The sequence below is a fragment of the Bactrocera latifrons genome, unplaced genomic scaffold (assembly GCF_001853355.1).
Source record: "Bactrocera latifrons isolate USDA-ARS-PBARC rearing strain unplaced genomic scaffold, ASM185335v1 scaffold_66, whole genome shotgun sequence".
Lineage (NCBI taxonomy): Eukaryota > Metazoa > Arthropoda > Insecta > Diptera > Tephritidae > Bactrocera > Bactrocera latifrons.
Window position 1 is genome coordinate 1353305 of NW_017537334.1, and position 22857 is coordinate 1376161.

At 36.3% G+C, this 22857-nt stretch overlaps 1 protein-coding gene across 6 annotated transcripts in view; it reads right to left on the reverse strand.

Moving 5' to 3' along the window:
- The window catches only part of LOC108975499, a 93841-nt gene that overhangs the window by 55439 nt on the left and 15545 nt on the right, over window positions 1–22857 (reverse strand). The window lies entirely within an intron of this gene.

Sequence of the window (22857 nt, forward strand, 5' to 3'; positions counted from 1 at the left end):
TTTTTGGAACAGGGTCAACACAAATAACTATAACTTTGGAAATTAATTTTTTTTCTTTTTGAAACATTCGTGACTTTAAATCAACACATTCTATAATAATGCCATATTACTACTTTTATAAAATAACACGATTTAATAGCAAAAAAAAACATACTGAAAATTATCATTTTTTCGTGCCTCTGCCTACCCCTAACCCCTTAAATGAAGAAATTGCRTACCTTCGTCCAAGACTTTAAGAATTGCTTCTCAAAGATCATGAAGATCGATAAAATGGTTTTCCAGAAATCTTGCCAACCGTCTTCAAAACACGGTTTCGAGAAAAATGCGCTTAAATACAGCGCACTTAGCCAAGCTAGCCTCGAGCGCACCAATTCTCAGGGCTGTATCTCCGAAMCTATTACACGGATCAACTAATTAAATCTAGGATAATATTCTAGAGGTGTTGTTGAATTTAATTCGATTTTAGAAACTTGTCAACCCATGTAACACCTTAAAAGTCCATGCCCATCGTCCAATTTAAATCCGAGCTTCTTTAAACCCCTTTATAGCAACTCGAAAGTAAAATTGAATTAAGTTATTGATTCATCGCACTTTTTTTTTTTAGTAGTTTTGAGAAATGAGCGGGTTTATCATCTTTTTGCGCTGTCGGTAGGAGTTGCAATTTGCGCTTAAAATACTAATTAAATACTAAAACGTCTCGATTATTGTTAGTAAAGTCGTAACTAGATATTTCAATGCCCGCAATTCTTTAATACTTTTGTATTGTACATAAACTAAAATTTGAAAGTTGTGTTAAAATATCTTTCCTTAAAAACTTTTATAAAAAACGCTTTTCTGGCATTTTGTTAAATATAAATAGCTGAAAATTTCGGTCTCACAACGGCCACGCACATAAATATATGTACACATATGTAACTAAAAATTTTCCTCATACAAGTCGGCCAACATCTGCACACACACACTCATATACATGCATGTAGGCAGATCTGCATAAGCGCGGATATTATACGACAAATCACATAACTGTTCCAAATAGACTGTAACCAAAATGTGGAATATCTCACAAGCACAGCAGCAACGGCTAACACTTCCATATACACAGGCAACAACAAGAACGCCAACAGTTTGCTAACAACCAGGCAACCAGCCCGACTTGTACACACACACACTCACATGCCAACTAAGCAGCTCGTAAATTCCACGAAAATTATGTGACACTAACGCTGGCTGACAGTCAGCTGTGAGGCTGCTGCGCGAACGGAAAATTGTACGCACACATACATGTACATCCATACATAGATATATATGTATATATATTTACAYATATCTATATATGTATATACTRKCTGGYCGGGCTTCAACAGCGCCAATTGCCACCAATTTGCAATCAGTGCTGCACAGTTGAGCACATTTGCCACACGGCGGTCAATAAGCTGCTTAGGCGAGCGTTAAAATCTCTTTGCMAGCTTTAATATGCAACTCCAACAACAGCAAGCAGGCCGCCAGCAACTGCCCAACGCTGTCGTCGCTATGCCGGGTGTCGAGTYAATGGCGAACTGGCCTATGATATAATTTAGTTGTGGGCCAGTTTCGGCGATAAAGCGCAGTACAAGACAACAGCAACAACAACCACAACAAGTTAGCGGCAATAAGACAACAAAACTCGTGCAGCAAAAAGCGAAAACGCGAAATAAAGCGTAAAATTCGCGCATAGCGGGCATATGAATGCATGCAAAACTCTCACACACACACACACACACATACATATGTGCAAAGAAGCTTGCATGTTGACCGCATGCAGTTGGCCACCAGCGGCTCGTGATTGGCAGCATTGTTCAGCGCGCAGCTGCAGCTGTGTGCRATTTTGTCTSAGCRAAAAATTAGAAGAAARSAAAAACTCAAAAACATTTATCTCAACTTCATTGCTGTAGATTTGCCGATTGTGTAAATCACTGCGAACACACCTTAAAAAGTTATGCGRCTGCTGCTTTTGCGCAAAGTACAGTTTAACTGAAAATTAAACAAACGGCACAAAAYCCATTAGTTGGTACTTAAAGCGAGTCGCTTAAGAGACGCCGCTAGCATTTAAGCAGAAAAGCCAAAAGACAAGTAAAAAAACAAAATGTCAAAAAACCACAAAAAATATTGAACCGGAAATCATTTATGTTTCGAGACAGCAAACCAACGCCCTAAAGCCATTCGAACTCACTTACCACACAGAGATCAYTAAAGAGCTGCAAGCATACAACGGATATCCATAACGAATTCGTTAAAAGTGTTACAGAACGTGCAACCACAGAAGCGTTTCAGATTTACCGAAGACATAGGTGCCTTGCACTTGCGTTTAATTGCCACCGAATGTTGCACTGGGGCAGCTCGCTCACTCTGCTAGTAAATTAATCGCTTGTTGTTGTTGCAAACACACATTTGTCAGTCATCAGTCATCAGTCTAATCGTAATTAGACTTTGCTAAATTTAGTAACCGGTAGATTGAGAATRATATGATAAGGATTTTTTTCTAAGTCACTTAAAAGCGTGTTATCCAAGGGGTTTTTGCCTTTATCTGGCAAAATCGGCACATTCGAGACGGTCAATATTACACCAAGAATCTTGATCGAACATTAAGCAGTTGGAATTGCTATAACCATTAAAAGGTGGACTTTGCTGAAAGCGAAGAGTTCACTAGATCTTTTGCGGTTTACCCTAGGTCATAAGGATCCTTCGACTGCATAGCTGATGGTAGTTGACCAAGGCTTACTGAGCTGTTCTGAAACCCAACAGTTTAGTGGTGAACCATAAGAAGTTAAGAGAGCTAGAATCCCTTCGCATTGGGCAGTTAAAGAAGCCTTCCAGTTCTCGCATTACCGCTCCCAAAACAATCTCATCATAAAACAACTCGATGCTAGATATAGGAGATTAGTCTTAAGACTGCACTCCGTCACTTTTATGGCAGCCACCTCCGCTTGAAAGAAAGTTCCCGGCCGTGCCATCTAAGTGCCCTGATCCTTTGAGTCTGAGAGCAGTTTTCGATTAGGGCGGCTTGCGCTGATGACCACGGTATCATTGTCCATAAAAACCACGCCGTTAGTTCTGCTTCCTTAAGGTTGAACAAAGAAGCGAAGCACATGGGTTTGGTAGTGGATGAGACAAATTAAAATCTCCTGTCATCAATCAAACAGTCGTCGCACTCGCGACTTGGCTACCGCGTCGCAGTTGATAGTCATAACTTCGAAGTCGTAGGTAATTTTGTCTATCTTGAAACCAGTATTAACGCTAACTAAAGCGTCAGCCTCGAAATCCAACAGGTGCTACTTCAAACTGAGAAGCAAAGTCCTCTCTCGACGAAAGAGATCAAACTCTACAAGTCATTCATCATCTCGGTCCTGCTATATTGAGCAGAGGCATGTAAGATGGCACAACATCTGATGAGTCGGCGTTACGAGTTTTCAAAAGAAAGGTTCTGCGGAAGATACATGGTCCTTTGCGCGTTGGCCACGGCGAATATCGAATTCGATGGAACGATGAGTCAAATTGACATATGTAGTTCAACGAATTAAGAGACAGCGGCCATTTCGTGCGAATGRATGAAAATACTCCAGCTTTAAAAGTATTCGACGCAGTACGCGCCGGATCTAAACACCTTTGAAAAGACCAGGTGAAGAAGAACCTGACTATACTTGGAATGTCCAATTGGCGTCAAGAAGCGGTAAGAAAGAGCAACTGCCGCTGTTGTAAACTTGGTTATAACTAGGTAAACGGTGGAGAATTGAGGCAAATGTAGAGGTTCACGCAAGTGAGGAAAGTTCAATGAGCGCCATTCACTTGAGATGCAGATGTGTATAAGAGACAGATGTAGAGGTTCACGCAAGTGAGGAAAGTTCAATGAGCGCCATTCACTTGAGATGCACCTGCAATATCCGGTCCCTTAAATGGGAAGGTACCATTGCCCAGCTAGTTTATGTCCTCGTAAGTAAAGGCTGTCATCACCGCCGTCCAAGAAGTGCGATGTAAGGGAGAAGCACGGAGGCGAGTAGGTCCTTGTGGCATTCAATACAGCGGCCATATAAAGGAACGCAAATTCGATGTGGGGTTCGTGGTGGGAGAGRGACTCCGTCGCTGAATTCTGGCATTCACCTCGGTGGATGAACGTCCGGCCACAATCCGCATCAMAGCGAAGTTCTTCAACATAAAAGCTGATTCGCGCCCACCCACCGACGGAGGAAGGAGACGATGTGACCAAAGAAGATGTCTTCTATGAGTGCTTGAAGCTTGAAGATATTCCGCTTACTTTATATTTTCTTRGTCTTACATTCGAAATCAATTCACCTTCTAACCTTTTTTCGCCATTTCAAACTAAAGATTGTTATAACGAATATATCAAATTCTCATCTAAATACATACATATGTATATTAAAAATAATGTCTTCCTACGTTACAATTCTCAGTAAATTTCAGCACCTCCTTAAATAGCTTCGGCACATAAAATTTGTTCAATCATCTTTTCGATAGTTWTTAATGAGGTTGTGTGGTAATCACTAACGTAATCTTGACCTAATCATGATTAATATTCCCAAGCATTCAAACACCCAAGTACGTAACCTTTATTTTTCTTTTAATAAGCATTTAATTCTACGCTTTGTAGTGCAGCGACTGCAGCAAAAAATGCATATTCCCACAACAGAAGTCAACATTTACTTAAGTTTTTTTTCTAGTCCTGAAATTGGCTGCTTCACAATRGAAACATTCAAATCATCGCATTCATCAGCAGCCAAAGCAGCTGCGGTGGCGATGGGAGCAACGGCGGCGGCGCGAACAAAGTCACCAGAAATGTGCTTAAATATTTATGTTAACCTTAATACTTGAAGTGCAGCGTAAGCATTGTTTATCACAGCCACGCCAATCTGGCAAGCTGCATTCCCGGCAACGCACACACGCACAAATATACACATATATACATAGGTAGCGCCGCGATCTCATGTATGGCTGCGGAAAAAGTGGCGCACCCATTGATGTAGCATTACGCCGCAGCATCAGCGCAACGCGACAGGCAGGGCATTTACTCAGGCGCAATGACGTGCTAATTTTACGCTATTTAATAATATACCTACATACACATGCATACATGTATAGTGTATTACACATGTGGAGCTCAGCTTTCYGGAGTAGCCTTGCACCCAGCTCTCTTCAACTCCACCGTCTGTTTTACTTAGCAATTGTTAGCAGCTGTTTACTAGCCGCTTGTTACCAATATGCTTCAATGCTTGTTCGCCATCTCTAACTGTTTGTTGTTGTGGCATTGCTACTGATGTTTTTCTTGTTGTTGTTGTTGGTAATTTTACAATGGCAATTATTCTCAATTTTTCTCTAATAACACTTTCAACATTTCCTCCTCTTAATCACACACACATCACTCATGCCACAAACGCACACACCACACATACACACACACACATATGCCGAGCCGAGTCCAAGTACAGCAAGTGCAGTGGGTACTCAGCAGCCATCACTCAGCCAATTCGCCATTATTGGGCAAATGCGGTAATTTTTCTTTTCTTATTTCATTTGTTGTCTTCCTTCTTTGCCGCTGGAAAGTGYCTTAGATTACATTGAAATGCTTGTGGTTGCGATTGGACAGATAGCTGTGCTGCTCCAGAATGCCTCCAGTCATGCGCATTCGTAGGCAAGTAGTTAGCTGGAGCTTAGCTGACACGAAAGTGTGTGGAATTTAAGATAAGTGCTCCAGTTGTTGTGTAATGTATCTGCACGTTTGCACCTAGATATTTGTAACTGATGCCTTCAATGAGCCGAGGCGAAGGTACATACATATGTATGTGTGTTATCTGATGATATGTGAACACATAAAATATAGTATGAATGATATCGGGCTTATGCTATCAGAATGGCCATCGACCAACMTACATAAATGGTTAGGGATACTCCCATTTAAATTCGATTACCTGCAGCTATTTCTAAAGTTTGACTGACAAACGAAAAATTTGTATTCACAAAGTTATTCGCGAAATTTTTGACCAAGCAAGCAATCAAAATTTGTTAGTTAAGATGCTATAAAAATACAATAAAAATAGATTTAAACCCAATTGATTTAAAAAGCGTCTATATCTAAAAACTGAAAGCAAAATTCTTAACAAATTGTGAGGCAAAAACAAAAAAAACAAGTAAGGAAGGGCTAAGTTCGGGGGTCACCGAACATTTTATACTCTCGCATGATAAAGTGATAATCGAGATTTCAGGCGTGGTTGTGAACCGATTTCACCCATATTTGGTACATGTCATCAGGGTGTTAAGAAAATATTACATACCGAATTTYATTGAAATCGGTTGAGTASTTCCTGAGATATGGTTTTTGGTCCATAAGTGGGCGTCGCCACGCCTATTCTCAATTTTTAAAAAAAGCTTGGGTGCAGCTTCCTTCTGCCATTTCTTCCGTAAAATTTAGTGTTTCTGACGTTTTTTGTTAATAGGCTAACGCACTTTTAGTGATTTTCAACATAACCTTTGTATGGGAGGTGGGCGTGGTTATTATCCGATTTCTTCCATTTTTGAGCTGTATATGAAAATGCCTGAAGGAAATGACTCTATAGAGTTTGGTTGACATAGCTGTAGCAGTTTCCGAGATATGTACAAAAAACTTAGTAGGGGCGGGGCCACGCCCACTTTTCCAAAAAATTACCGCCAAATATGCCCCTCCCTAATGCGATCCTTTTTGCCTAATTTCACTTTAATATCTTTATTTATGGCTTAGTTATGACACTTTATAGGTTTTCGGTTTTCGCCATTTTGTGGGCGTGGCAGTGAGCCGATTTTGCCCATCTTCGAACTTAACCTTCTTATGGAGCCAAGAAATACGTGTACCAAGTTTCATTATGATATCTCAATTTTTACTCAAGTTACAGCTTGCACGGACGGACGGACAGACGGACAGACAGACATCCGGATTTCAACTCTACTCGTCACCCTGATCACTTTGGTATATATAACTCTATATCTGACTCTTTTAGTTTTAGGACTTACAAACAACCGTTATGTGAACAAAACTATAATACTCTCTTTAGCAACTTTGTTGCGAGAGTATAAAAATGTCAATTACCCGAGAGGGTTTTGTCACCCTTACTGACTGTTACTTTCATATACAATATATTTAATCTACTTTTTTATATAATTGCTTTCATTATCTCTCTGAATTGCTGTCCTTTAATTTTTTTCAGTTTCATTTTTTGATCGAAAATTATAATAATACTAAGTATTTTCTTTTGAGCACTATCAAATTTAGTTAAATTTATGACAAAATGTTACAGTAAACACGGGTATCTGTGATATTATTTTAAATACGTGCATGACCCTGCCTTCTGAAAGGCTTAACATACACATATACGTTAGTGGAATCCCAAACAAGCTTAACATTAATAAATCAGACTACATTCTCCCAAAGCTGGATTTTAATAGACACTTCCAGGTGAGGAAGTCGTACTCTAGACGAGAATGGAGAAAAGGTTCAATAGAGGAGGAAACTACCATCACAGTCTATACCGAGACTATACATAAAGCAGCGATATTTACGGATAGCCAGGCGGCGCCCCTGGCCTTGTCTTCGCCCATGACAAATTGCAGTATAGTCCACAATTGCAATGAAGCACAAAAGTCAATAAAAGACAAGCTCCAACTAGACTTGACCTGGGTTCCCGGCCACAGGAAGGTTTTCAGCAATGAAAATGCAGACGAGTTGGCTTTCCTTAATAAACTGAGACGGAGCTAATACCAAGCCCGCTAGGATCGATCAAAGGAGAGATCAATAGACAATTTCAACAAGTTGCAAATAACAATTGGAAAAACATTACAAAATGCGTCATAACTAAACAATAATGGCCAACATATGACAAGAAAAGAACTAACGACTCCTATTTAATAAGTCAAGAAAAAGTACCTACAGGGTACCTGCAACCACTGGCCATTTGGAGAACTTGCGTCCAAAAAGAATGTGCCCTACAACAACATCTGCCGAGGCTGCGGAATAGCAGAGAACAAGGAAACAATTTTCCACTTTCTCTGCGAATGCCCAGCCCTATCACAGATCCGACACAGAACACTTAGAATCCATCAAGCACCAAACCTTGAATGGATTTCTACTAAAAGCATGTCAGACATAAGTAACTTCATCGAAACCTCTAAATGCTTTGAAAGAGAAGGTGAAACGTGATAGCAGATACAGAAGGTCAACGAATAGTGCATCAAAGTGGCACAGCAAGTGCTAATTGAGCCAGAAGATAACAGGGCTACACTCCTACATACCATATACGTTTCAACAACATTCAGTGAAAATATTTCTTTCTAAAAGTTTATGGAAAAAGGTGAAATGGGTGACATTAGGAAATGACCACTCTTAAATCTTTAATATCAGAATATAATATAGAAAATATAGTTTTAAAGATTTGACAACTAGTCTGGATATTGTCGAAATCAAACCATACCTGCCTCAGATATCAAATATCAGAAAGCATTTTATACCGACATAAAATTATGCAAAGAAGCACCCGCAGATGGTAATTAAATTCCCTGAGTAACTGATAATCCAAAAAAAAAAGGTAAGGCATATTTTGCTAAATTGATAAGGCTATCTTTATTTAATATGCCAAATATGATCGCGATTTTTACACTGAATAAAAGTATCGAACAATGAATTTGTCTCAAATTTTTTATTCTTAACCAAATTTCGTGTGCGAAATCGTTACAAATGTTCGAAGAGGCCTACAGTGATTCAATTTTATCAAAGTGGTACAAATCCTTCAAAGACGGTCGTTCCCGACGACCCTCGACCTCTTCAAATGATGAAAATATTAAAAAAGTGAGGGATGTGGTGCTTATCTTGAGGCAAGTTTTAGAGACCTTCGACCTCTTCAAATGATGAAAATATTAAAAAAGTGAGGGATGTGGTGCTTATCTTGAGGCAAGTTTTAGAGAGACTGCTTTGAAGGCTAGAATTGAGACAATGCTTCGCCTAGTCCTCATTTATTTAACATGAGGATTTGGTTTGCTTTATATGTACCGCATACATACATATATGTTTATCGGTGAAAATATTTTAATATAATTTAATAAGACATTTAATAGACATGAAGTACATAGGTGRGTGAAATCTGGAATATCAATTAAGTTTTAAGGAAAATAACTTTAGTTTACTACATACTAACATGTACATATATGTATGAACAGCAGAGGGAAGTCTTAATTTCTTCCCCCACGAATTTCTTAGCAGAAAAACAATTTTTGTGAACCTTTCGTAAGTGTCGCAATGTAATTAAGTACGCCAACATTGTTGTTATTATGCAGAGAGGCCTGACTAATTTTTTAACTAAACAGCTTTAAAATAAACTTCCGTGTGCCCTARGTAGGTGGTTTTAATACAGTTGCTGTTACTAATACAAGTGCAAYAACAAACACACATTGGTGTAATTACAGACAAAACGTGAATAAACTACCGTTTTATTTAGCAAACACAAACGCTTGTTAATTTTGTAAATGTAAACCGAAGCAAAACAGAATGACAAAAGAGAAAGTGCTTYAATAAAATTGTAGAATGCCATGACAGTAATGAAAAACAGACTACATACTGCTGCTGCATAACAAATGCTTTTAGTGCAATCTGGCGCTAGAAAAAWGTTGCCTTTTATAAACACAACTACATATTTAAATACATATATTTTCAAGTGGATTGAATATATTTTGATATTTTCAGCGATTTTTGCTCAAATTCGTGATTTGTATTTGATAAAAAATCTGCTTTCTTCTAAGAATTWTTTGTCTATAATCGCACTAAATTTAGTACAAACTTCTACAGTTATAATTACATATATTTTGATGACAGCAGCTTTTTCTYTATTCGATCAACACTTTCCCACCTACTATAGCGAATTCGTACATACACGACAACGCCGGAACGAAACCATGCAACCAATCAAATAATGAATGTGGTAAGTGTAACGTAAATGTTACGCCAAATTGAATAGCATAGAATGCAAATCAGGGGAGTAAACAGAAAACAATAACAAAGTGAATGAAAACAATAGAAGAAAGTAARCGGGAGCACAATAGAAGCATAACAAACTGCAGCGAACGCAACAAAAACAAACGATTTACATCCGCATAAATACAAATATACGTACATAGTATATACATATGTATAAATATAAGCATACACAAACTCAAACATAGAATTGTGTGAAAATCACTTGTGGCATCAACGGCAGGTCRGGCGAAAACTGAAGCCAAACAGCTKGCGTTGTGAGTATGACGCTACGGTGGTCCGCTTTGTCGGTTTTAGCCAAAGAACTTTCACCCCAAACGACCATAATTTATTTACTACACTAATTATAAAAAATRTTGCTTCATTTCATCAAATTGTTAATAAATTTTCACGAAACACAAAACACAATCGCTTTATCCAGCTTAGTACTTGGGCTTTTTGCCCACTAAACAAGTGAGTCCAATAGCAAGAGTGGAAGAGCAGAAGAGCCATGGCGGAATATGCTGGAAATGTGTTAATGTGTGACCAGTTTGRCAAAAACTGAATTTTTCGTTTGAAAGATTATTGGGAAGGTAATAAAAGCACTGGATTTCACCGGTTGCTTATGGGTGTATTTTACTGTAACACATAAAAAATTACAACTGTGAGTGAAGGTAAAAGATTTGCAAATATTTTTTGCTGTATTAATATAATATCTGTCTCTTATACACATCTAGATGTGTATAAGAGACAGACAATATCCCTAATAGTAGGATTTTTTTGGAGCACAAAAAGGTGTACAAGTTTTTTTACTGCGATTTTTTTCGACCAATTAAATGGTAACTATATGATATAGTGGTCCGATATCGTTGCGGTTTGGTTTATATACAAATGGGACGGGCGAGTAGTTGGACTGACGGACATGGCTAAATCAATCAGTAATATACTATACATGCATACATAACAAAGCCTCTTTGTGTCGTACAAACATCATGGCAAACTTACATTACCCTGTTCGGGGTATAATTACATGCAACACATATGCATTTATAATAATGATATTGATTTCAAAATTTAGGCAAGTCACCCCTTCTAACCATTCAATTTATTCATAAATAAGTATATATTTTTACCGGAGGATAGAGTCGTGTGTCATGTGTAGAAATTCACGGATGTGAGGAAAGTTCTCGATTATTTTACATATGGCTCAAACAGCTCACGACTTTCGGTCTTAGACCTTTCCTCTGGCTAGCCAAAGAACATCCGTTTGAAGGCGAGCCAAAGTGAGAAGGCGAACCATCCCTCCCCAGGGTTGTGCGCTGGGTTTAGGATCCGCCACGTAAAAAATGCACCCAAAACCAAATAACAGCCTCGGAAGATAAATTATCCGTTTGATGACAACCATKGCAAACGAATAAAGGATAACGATTTAAGAGCATGCACCTGGAATATCCGGTCCCTTAATTGGGAAGGTGCMATTGCCCAGCTGGTTGATGTCCTCATTAAATTGAAGGTTGACATCACCGCCGTCCAAGAATTGCGATGGAGGGAACAACGGCTGAAACGAGTATGACGTTGTGGCATTAACTACAGTGGCCATATAAAAGAAGCCAATAAATTCGGTGTGGCATTCGTGGTGGGAGAGAGACTCTAACGCCAGAGTGGRCAAAGAAGATATCTTAGGCACAACAGTCGATAAATTTAACTTACATGATGAAATATTCCAAAATAGGTTGAGGCTGATCGATTTCGGAAGACACGTATYCAGTGTTCTAGACGTGCGCTCCAAGATCTTAATATCRACTCCAGCAAAAAACGCACGTCTMTAAACACAAAGAAGGTTCGACGTCGAGAAGCTGCAGTTGCAACAGATAGCAAAACAATTTTCTACTCGACTTGCACTCCTGCTCTCTGAGAGCACTCGTCAACAACYCGGTATAAGGGAACTGTGGGACGGCATTTCAAGCTCCTTACATACAGCTGCAAGCGAAAGCATTGGTTTTCGGAAAAAGCAACAGCTATTACGATGAGGAGTGCCGTGTCGCAGCGGAGAGAAAACATACTGCCTACCTCGCAAAGTTACAATCGCCCACAAAATGTGCGGAATGGRATAGCTACCAAGAGTTAAGCGAAGCGAGATACATTTGCAGACAAAAAAGGAGAGCGGCAGAAATACGTGAGCACGAAGGCTGGCCGAYAAGGGTAATGCCCGAAAATTCTACAAAAAAGGAAGGTTTCAAGACTGGAGTACACTCTTGTAGAATACCGGGAGGTGGTCTARTGACTGATGCCCAGAGCATACTGCAATTATGGAGGGAACACTKCTCCAACTTGCAGAATGCCAGTKAAAGCTTAACACTAGGAGATGGTAAAYCCGATTCCCCACTCGATAAYGATGTAGCCACTTTTGACAGCACGAAAAGGAGCTACCTTTATGCAGATATGTATAAAATTGGTGTCCCCGCAAAACTAATAAACTGACGATGAGTAATACCTAAAGCTCCATTATGATCGGGAAGGACTCCTCCGAGCCATTCGATATCAAACGAGGTTTCAGACATCGCGACTATCTTCATGTGCGACTTCTTCAATCTACTGTTGGAGAAAATAATTCGATTTTTTATTTATTTATTTAACGAGATGCTCTCTTTAATTAAGTTTCCTTAAACCTTTCTATCAATGAGTGCAAACCTCGATTTCACCATTGATTTCGTTCAATAGACTGCTGCTCGCTTTTATTGCTTAAATAAATATTAGCAGCCCTGTAATGTCTGCATGCCTGCTGTTTACATAATCATAATTATATAACATTACGTTTACGAAAATTCCACGCTTTGTGCTTGTTTTGCAAATAGCTTTTAAATTAATATTTGCAAAATTTTGTTGAAGCTATAATTTGGTATGACAAATATCAAATTGTTTGGCGAGTTGCACAAAGCGGCCGCAACGCTKTATAAAGTTGAAAATAAAATAAATACACAATCTAATATCGATTGAGCGGTTGAAAACTTTGTTGATCAATTCTCTGATTTTGTTTTTATTTTCAGTTTTGCGATATTAGATTGTTGGCTTTAAATGCGTTTYAAAGTATTGAATTAAGGCTAAAATTTCATAGTAAAATATAAAATTTTAATTAGTATATTTATATAGCAACAAATTGCACTCAAGGCTTGTAAAGTAAACTTTTCATTTTAATGGAAAATTAACAATTTCTGCCTCAATATTAACTGAATTGAAAGCTGCAGCCGATTAAGTATTTAATTTAATGGGTTAATTATAGTCTTACGCCAACTTTTTTTCGTTTTTACTATGCTAGTTAAATATTTCGCCACGTGAACCAATAAGAGTACCAATAAAAAATAGCTTGTAGTACTGCCGGCACCATAAATTCGCCTTTAGCGCTGCGCTGCTAGTCGGTTAATTCGCTACTGACACTACTGACCCAGTCAGTAAGCATGATTATGACGTTAACAAGCCGCTTGACAATCATCATAAACACAGCCATCGGCTATTTTCCCATTCAACGGAACTAATGAGCGGTGCACAGTTCATGCTCCAGCTTGCTTAACTCGTTCGGCGGCCTTTCAGACCGTTGACGGCCGCGCGTCTGCAATCGCATGAATGCAATTGATTTGATGATGACGCAGAGCAAGTAACATTAATGCACTCTAATTGCAACTAAGCAGCCAAGCTAGTGCAACAAGTTGGTAACGGCGCAAAGCAGGCGYAACAGGAAAAGTGGGAAGAATGCAAAGTTGGAAATATGACATTGYGTGCGCATAGCTTTGTTTTATCAGTGGTACTAAATATCAGTTATGTATGAGTGAGAAATGCTTGCGGCAGTTAGCTAAGACATTCGATTTTCTTAGTGTGTTCTTTCACCATAAAAAATTACATTTTAGCTCTCAAAGTCTTATATAAATTGAAAATTATGACTGCCCTTTAAGCTTTTCAGTTTACTAGCTGTCTAATTAAAATATTCTTAACGCTGGTACCATTTATAGCAATAATTAAAGACTCATAGCCGACGACCGGCAGTTAATCGGTGCATAATGTAGTGACAAACGTTTACCGGAAATGCTCAGGTTGCATCATAAACTTGTATTTTTGTAGAATAGAAATGTTACTTTTACATTTACGCTTACTTAGAGCTTCTAGACATTCTTACAGTTACATATAATTTCCCGCTTTTAACCGTATTACATAATTATTAATGAACACTTTTTTCCTTATGAATTTTTGTAAATTTTTATTTTTCTTCCTGCTTTATGTTATTAGATATTCAGAAATTATGACTAGTTTCTGGTATTATGCACTTATACCAACGTTTTATCGCCTAATTCTTACTCCGCTTGCAACAGTTAACTTTTCTTTCAGCTTTCCCCTCGAAATTACCTCAAATTTTTTTATTGTTATTATGCATTTTTAAACATTTTACTGCTTCCACGTGTTAATTTTCCGGTTTAACGCGAAAGTAAACAATTTAAATCAAAAGCGCAGATTTTGTAGTAAACAAAAGACTTAAGCAACGAACTTGTTTATAAATGAAAGCAAAAATTKTATACCCAAATTGGAATGAAGTATTATAAAGACAGAGTGCTTTTGGGCGAGGATACTTATGTTATAAATGATGATGGTGCTAAAGTATATGATTTCAGCGGGTAGTGAAGGAGGAAAAGTTATCATCATAATCATGAACAAGCAAAAGATCTTTCGCTCTCTATTCCTTCGAGCCAAAAACTGATAAAAGGTAATATGGTTTTGTAGACAACACTCGCAAAAAAATTATCACTATAAATCGAAYTAGATGCAGGACTTTATATGCGGAAACTTAAATCTTTAGCATATCTAAAAAATAATTGATAATTGTACTAGTACTATTTATGATTTTTTTTCCAGTGAGTTATAAAATTCAAAAGTAAAATTTTTTCTTTAATATAATCAAATTTCAACCGTTAATATCTCGTAAACGGTTAGGTTCGCGCAAAAATTGTTTAAAACCTTTTTTGAAAAACATTTAATATTCTAAAATATCCACAAAATAAAATATGTTTTCAAGTAGTTGGAAGTGAGATAAAAATTTTTCTATMTGCTAACAAGAAAAAAATATAAAACTGTTAGGAAGAGGACCTTCCCGTTATATTTAGGAGCTCATATTTRAAGAGCCTTTCTTATAGRTGTYTGTCAACCAATTTTCYAGAGTACGAAGCGAAAAAATTTMAATTTTTTTACACACCTTAATGTGTATTCCACTTAGACATGATTCGAAGCATGAAGTATATAAGTTGCATACTTTGTATTTAAAATTACTATTCTAAATGGTAAAATATACAAAATTTGTTCTCCCCTAGCAGCACCTAAGCGAAATAAGTTAGAAAAAATCTAAAATAATATCGGTTATCGGTCAGACTTTATGGGTCTAAAAATTAAAATTTTGTATTTCCTCTCAACAATTTTTCTGAAAATGCATTTTCGACATTTTTAATACCACTACTTCTGTATTCCGATTCAATTTATGGTATCACTTCGTAGAATCCTTTCCGTTTTATCCTATGCTCATCATAACAATCGAAATTTAATTCAGAAACTTGCAACATGGCAAACATYAAATACATCAACTTGGCAAACATGGAAAAAATTAAACACAGAAAATTGGCAACAAGGCAAAAAAGAAGTAGTAATTGAATGACATATTGCCTAAAAAGACAGAATATTATATCCGAACTGGTACCATAAAGACCAAACCAATAGTTGCTGGAACATGAGCGCGTACTAATAACAACTACATATAAGCATTTGGGTTCAAARACGCAACAGAAGCAAAGTCAAATTGCTTAAAAGGTAGTCAAAAGGTTAATTGAAAATGTTTTGTTTTTCTGCGACCATAACAATTAGCAGTAAAAAAATTTTTAAAACGTAAAACTAAATTAATAAAAAATTTAATCACATAACAATTACCTAAGTTATCCACTAGCAAATTAAAATGGCGCATATGCATATGAATGTAATATAAAATGAATGTAAAATAATTTAATGAGTACGTACTTGCAGATACACACCCACTTAAGTATGCATAACGTGACATAGAAATGCCAAACGAAATGGGTTTGGCTGTGGGGCGGTGTGAAAATTTTGCCGGTCAACACCCAACAAATGGCAAATAGTAAATATTATCCAACACGCATATGCATTCAGTTGTCAAGCAATGTCAAACATAATAATAGTGTATGCACTCTATGCGATGTTTGCTCTAAAATTATTTAATATTATGTTAAGGTGAGTTAATTTTTATTGATGTCTTATTTCTATATGCTCTAAAAGAAATTATAGGTCTTTGAAGTAAGTTGGTGAATTTTAATTTGTAAGGAGACAAATGAGGAAACAATAATAATAACATATAAGGAAGTGCAATAGCAAATAAGGAAGTGCAATTACCTCTCATATATATGATGTATACTAACATACAGGGTGCGCCAACTGTTACGTCGCTGTGAAAGGAGTTGGTTAGGCACCTACGGGAAACACTCAATCATTATCATCCTAAGCAAGAAGCACTTAACATTGAATATAACTTCCTTTTTAACTATTTGGACGAGTTATTTTAGTATTAAGCGTTCATTAGTTAAACCCATTGATCAAAATATATCCACTTAAGGAACAAAAAATATATTCAAAGTTCCTGAAGCGTCATTGCTTGATGAAAATATTGGATGTGTGGATCCGATTTTATGCCATAAATCTTGACTGGGCTTTTGAAACAACAAGAAAYAATTGGTTGAAATCGATACTGATATACGTTTAGACTATATGGATCTGTGTAAGACGAGGCAAAAAAACTACCCGGAAAGATAAGATATTCAAAAGTTAGTCAAGATAATTTGTAAAATGCCAAAACAAATAGTGACATCACAATTATAAAAAAGTATTTATTTTTCAGTACTTCCATACCGACATATAAGCAGACGCAACCTGTAAAACAAATACATACACATAAGGCACATAACTCCGTAAACAATTTGTCATTAAACCCAATGCACATATTTCTCCATTTCCCAATTTGGTCTCACCTATAAACGGCCGATTACGTCGGCGCRAGTGACTTCAGCGCGCCATAAGCAAAGCCTTACTTAGTCGTATACGTTCATGTTTTCACTTTCAATTTTATAATTGTTTATTAAACACGAAATATTACTATTAATTATTAAGTATTATTTTTGCATTGTGGATTATAACTCCAAAAAATACCAACCATTTTTACACATCAAATATTTGACATTGAAATTTCGGCTTGTTTATTTGTTTGTGCCGCAAAAGCACAACACCATAACGCCCTGAAAAATATGCTAATGGCTAACTAAACAATAACGAAAATTTATACTTATGTATTTGTATATAACACTGTTACTGTATTCGACTGTTGGTACACATGCATTCATTTTAGACGCAATAAAGCACGCGATTAGAATAGTAACGACAAAGCACGGCAAAATTAATGTAGCATAGCATAGAAAGATGAGATGATTAAATAAATATTGTGATCTTTAGAGCAATCATACATATGCATATACAAAATATATACTAAATCTTTTTAGATAAGCTTAGACATTGAGTAATATGAAAACAAAGATCTCAAAGCAGTGAGGTAGAGGGGGAGTTTTTCAAGGGCACAATGAACCTCAGGTCGTGATGCAATCTACATCTACTTATCCTTAGAGATGGAAGAAGAGAATGAGCAATTCCTTCCAAGTTAGGAGTTATCAGGCGGCTCGGTATTCTGCCACAATTATTCAACAGTTAATATTATCATCAGATTTTTTTTTTCGACTTTGTCGCAATGGGCACTTCTGTAGAGTGTTCAGTTGTGAAGAATATGTGTCTAAAGTCAAAGTGATGCCATMAAATGCAACTGAGCTTTAGAAATTTACAGATAAAAAATCACGATTGCCCAGTATTTTTTATGTAAAATGTTTACATGTCATGGTCCAGTCCTTAATGTTAATATTAAGGGCTCAAATTATCAGGGAAGAATTTTTAGTTTGTTTCCAAGGAAATTTCATTATGGGATGGAAAAAAATAATAGTTCGAAAATAAAACACCCCAACATGTATATATATAATATTTAATATAATATATATAATATATAGTATATTTATATTTTGACATGTTTGATCCCAAAATAAATAAATTATATTTTTCTTTAATTGCTTTATTTTTTAATACTTGATTATTGCCTTTTTAGCAAACTGCGTAGAAATTATTTATTCTTTCAAGAAAGAATATTAAATGTTCCACAGCTCTATAGATTATTTTTCGTGAAAATAATTTATTTTCTCAAGAATAACTTGTCGCCAAAATAAAAAGGATTAAGTGTTCCACAAGTGCAGTGAATTTTTTCTGAAAAAAACAGCCCTTTTCTGATTATTTATGTTCAGTATAGAAATCTTAATTACTTTCTGTTCAGTTTGCTTCATATCACAAATATTTTGTGGAACCTTGGTGTGAAATACTCGAAGGAGAGCGACATTTTTCAAGCTTTACAATGTTTTTATGACTTACTGAATACCTCTTTTTGCGTCAGCCACAGCCACTTATCACAAAAGCGAAAACCAACTTTGAAAAAGTACAATACCCCATAAAAATACGAAATTAGTCAATTAAACCACTGTAAAATTGACTCATCTAACTCACCACTAAAAGTAGAAGAAATCATCTCTTAATTAAATATATATTGCACTTTCTGAAATATGACGGTCACATGATTGAGAAATGTGGTCTAATTATTAATAAATTCGGTCACTCAGTTAAAGACTCAGTATAATTGAAACCAATGGACAATAGTTTTTAAGGATCAAGTGAAACATTGAAATATTCATTTTGAATACTCCAATAAGAATACTTCTTGAAGAATCTGATCACTGGTCYATAATAACTTTGTTTGTGTTAAATAATTAAAACAGAAAAACAAGTAGTTTTATGGAGAAAATTTCCGAATTACATACATATATACTTACTATGAAACAATGAAATTCAGTTTTCTGATGAGGTGGTATAGCTCAGTTTTTAAAGYGAAGGAGAGAGGGTTTTACAAAAAACCACAAAATAGGAGAAAATATGAAGCCCTGGAGTACTGCAAAATATCAGTTAAAATAATTACAAAATATTTAATGCACTGTTGCTTGTTTTTTGTTCAAGATGCGTTACAAAGTAAACAGTGCCCCCTGCTATCGCCATCTGACTGGTGCGTTAGAATATACTATATTTATCGATAATCCAGTGAGTATTTCATGACATTTCATATATTGGAAGTGAAGTTATGTCATTTTACATCTCCAAAACATCAATTTATCGCATTTTGACCGAATATTTGGGCTTACGAAAGGTTACGCATGATTTGTTGCGCAAAAAAATGACTGACGACCAAAAATTGGTCATGCGCCGTCTCATCGATCGACGCTTGTGACCAATTATTTGACCAAAAATCATATTTTAACCATTAACCACTACTCGTATTTATCTGGTATATCAATGTACGACTTTTTCCTTTTCGGAAAAATGCATTTGTCCATGAAAAGAAAGCGTTATGCAGACGTAGAGGCCATTCAAAAGGCTTGCACCGGCATACTGGCGGCCATACCGCCCAACGAGCTAAAACACACGTTCGACGTGCTTTTGGACCGTGCAAAAAGCTGTATTGAAACAGAAGTAGACTATTTTGAAAAAAATAAATTGATTTTGCCGAAAAAAGCATTTATTCTTGTAAGTCTAAATTAAAAATGAGAAAGCTAGACTTTGCTTTAAAAACCCGCATCTAAAATAATATGCATAATATATACAACCATTTGCAAGCATTTTGATGCATGTAGTAAGAAAATATTAAAAGTTAATTTATTTGTGGCTTGAAATTATTATTTTTMATTCAAATTTTCAAAAGCTCAATAACAACGCTTCTGTCATAGCCGATTCTAGATTAATWTCCCAGAAAAGTGGTTTAGAGACTCATTATTATAACATTTCCATTTTAGCCATTTCAAAAATTCAAAACTCAGGCTTATGTGGTAATAAAGTATTTAAACATTTTATTTCAACAGTGCACCTTTAGAACAGCGAATTCAGTTGCTATAACGGAGCACTCTAAATGTACTGTTAGTGCTTAAGAATGCATATGAGCCGCCGTGAGAGTAAAAGTAATGCAAACAGTTGCCAGCTGTAAGGTTATAAAATTTATTAGCGTAGCCCTGTCATAAATCAACCGATAATGGCTCAACAAAAATAAGTGTTAGAACGAAAAAGTTAAAAATTATTTTACTTCGAAGAAGCCAATAAAAGTACTTATTTGAATTATTTAGCTGCATGTCACACTATAAATATTTTTTTATTATATTTTAATATGAAATTTAATGCTTTGAACTAAAGATTTTAAATATTTTCAAAGGAGTGAAATGTTGAATTACTGAGCTTCTGTTTTAATGCGGTGCTTATTTTTTATCATTTAGCTCCTATTTACTTTTCCCTGTACTTAAAGTAAAATTTCTTTATTCTTGCTAATTAAATTTAGTAGTTGAAAGGTCCTTTCCCCTTTTAGCATTAGATACAAATGCTCTAACCAATATTAACGAAGGTAATAACAATTGGACTGGGATTTTTAAACATATTTTTAGATACTCATTTTCCGCGGTCGGATGCGAAACATTTTTAACCTATTATGCTCCCCAGGCAGGGCCAAAAAATTATTATCAAATGGTTTAATAGTTTCATAAATTTTAAGACCGATATGGCCGACTTATCATTTTAGTCCACTGGAGCCAAGATACTCGCCACTATGGGCATGATATCATACTCCATGAATTAACTAGTTTTAAGCTGGCAATGTGAGCGAGTAAAGGAGAACCACGAACAACTAAATACATCGATTCCAAAGGAGAAAACATTGGGCCAATAGTTCTATGATCGATAGTTCCAACGGTGAAATTTACATATTCACTGACAAAGAGCGAAACAAGAACAGGAGGGGGCTTTTTATTTTTCACAATATGCAGATTCAAACTAAAATACTACAATTCAGCCTTACAAGCTGAAAGTGTGGGCATAACAGAAGGTGTCAAGTGGAATTCTAGTAGCAAGTCCATAAACATTGTAGTAGAAACTCAGTTAATACCACCTTTGTACTTGGTCATATATGAATTGAAGGAAATGTAAAGACCCGCTCGGGTGCAGCTGGATACCAACCCCATAAGCAACTCCAGGTCATTCAGCTTCTTCAATAGTTATTTGAAGCAGTGGACTCTAAAGGAACATCTCAGCTCTTGGAACATAAGCAACTAAGGTCACACCACAAAGTTACTATGACATAGTGTTGATGGTGGACAGACCGAAAGCTCCTATTTTTAGGCAAACGAGAGCTTTGCAATTTTGTAGGAGTCATAACGGGATACGTAGTGAAAATGGGAAAAATGAATTCGGCGGAATGCAGAGCATACATAGATGATGATGAGACGCTAAAACATTATCTATGCAAATGCCCAGCCTTCAGCCGGATGATGAACGGCAYATTGCACGGCTCCCAATACTCTAACTTAAGAGACATTGGAGAGAYTAAGGTATTTTATTAAATCTACAGAGTTGCTGGATAAGGCGGAAACTGGTTACCTTCCGGGTGCACATTGGAAATGTTACGACTAAGAACACAAAGCGTGCCACCCGAGGACGAGCGACACGGGCGCTTCGTTTTTGGGCGTTATCGCCTCGCCTACAAAAGGAACAGTTTAGGCGACAAAAAATTTCTCTTGCAAACACAGTTTTACTTGAAAAACACTAGGCAACATTTCTAACGCTTCTTGTAGCTACACCTTTGCTCTAGAAATTAATTAATAATTCCAAGAAACAAAGAAATATATTTTACTTAATCCACATTCCACTTCAACATGACGCTAACTTTTTTAATATTAAAATTAATTGTCAAAAGTTTACAAACATATTTGTTATTTGGAATTTTCTCAATTTAATTGGTAATTTTCAAATATCACGCGCTTAGCCGCCTCTTATCAACCATCGAACGCGTGCGCCTGCCGTACCAGTTTGTTGATTATTCAACATTATACGGTTATATCATGCAACATACTCGTTTAACACACACACACACACAAGCATCTACATATATATACGCCTACATAAGCGTTGCAGTGCAAGTGCACCCATTTGGCTTTCGCTTAAATGTTTGCTTTATGCTCTTATACCCTTCACTGCATGCATAAGCGTCCACATCTACGTCTACCACACTCCATTGCTATTTTGAATGGTAAAACTAACAGTTGCATGTCCATTTCTTTTTAATAGCTTTTTTTGTTGTTACACTTGCTGTTTTTGCGATTATTTGGTGCGAATCATTTTTACATAATGACCGTTGCTTGTATTAAACAAATTTGTATAGCGAAATGGAGGAGACGTCATCGCTCGGATAACTTCAACTTTCCGCCAAAACGAAATTTGCATACCGTTTTTCTGATCATTATCTTTAAAACTGTATACATGAGATATTGAAATTTGGCTTATGGGAACACTGAAATATTGGTAAAATAGTAACATGTAAAGGTTGTATCTTACTGCTTCAATAAGACGTTGAACCGACAAAAACTTAGTTCACGAAAACCGAAATAGTTGCTGACTTAGATCCTATGCTTTTGTTTACAAAATCAGAGATCAGCGACAGATCAGCTGTACCCATAATTTGATTTTTATATATTGACGTAATAGTAATATGTGGAGTTAGACGWGACCCCTCAAAACAAATGTAAATTTGAAAATAAAAACTCTATTTAAGAAATAAGGAATCGTAATTTTTC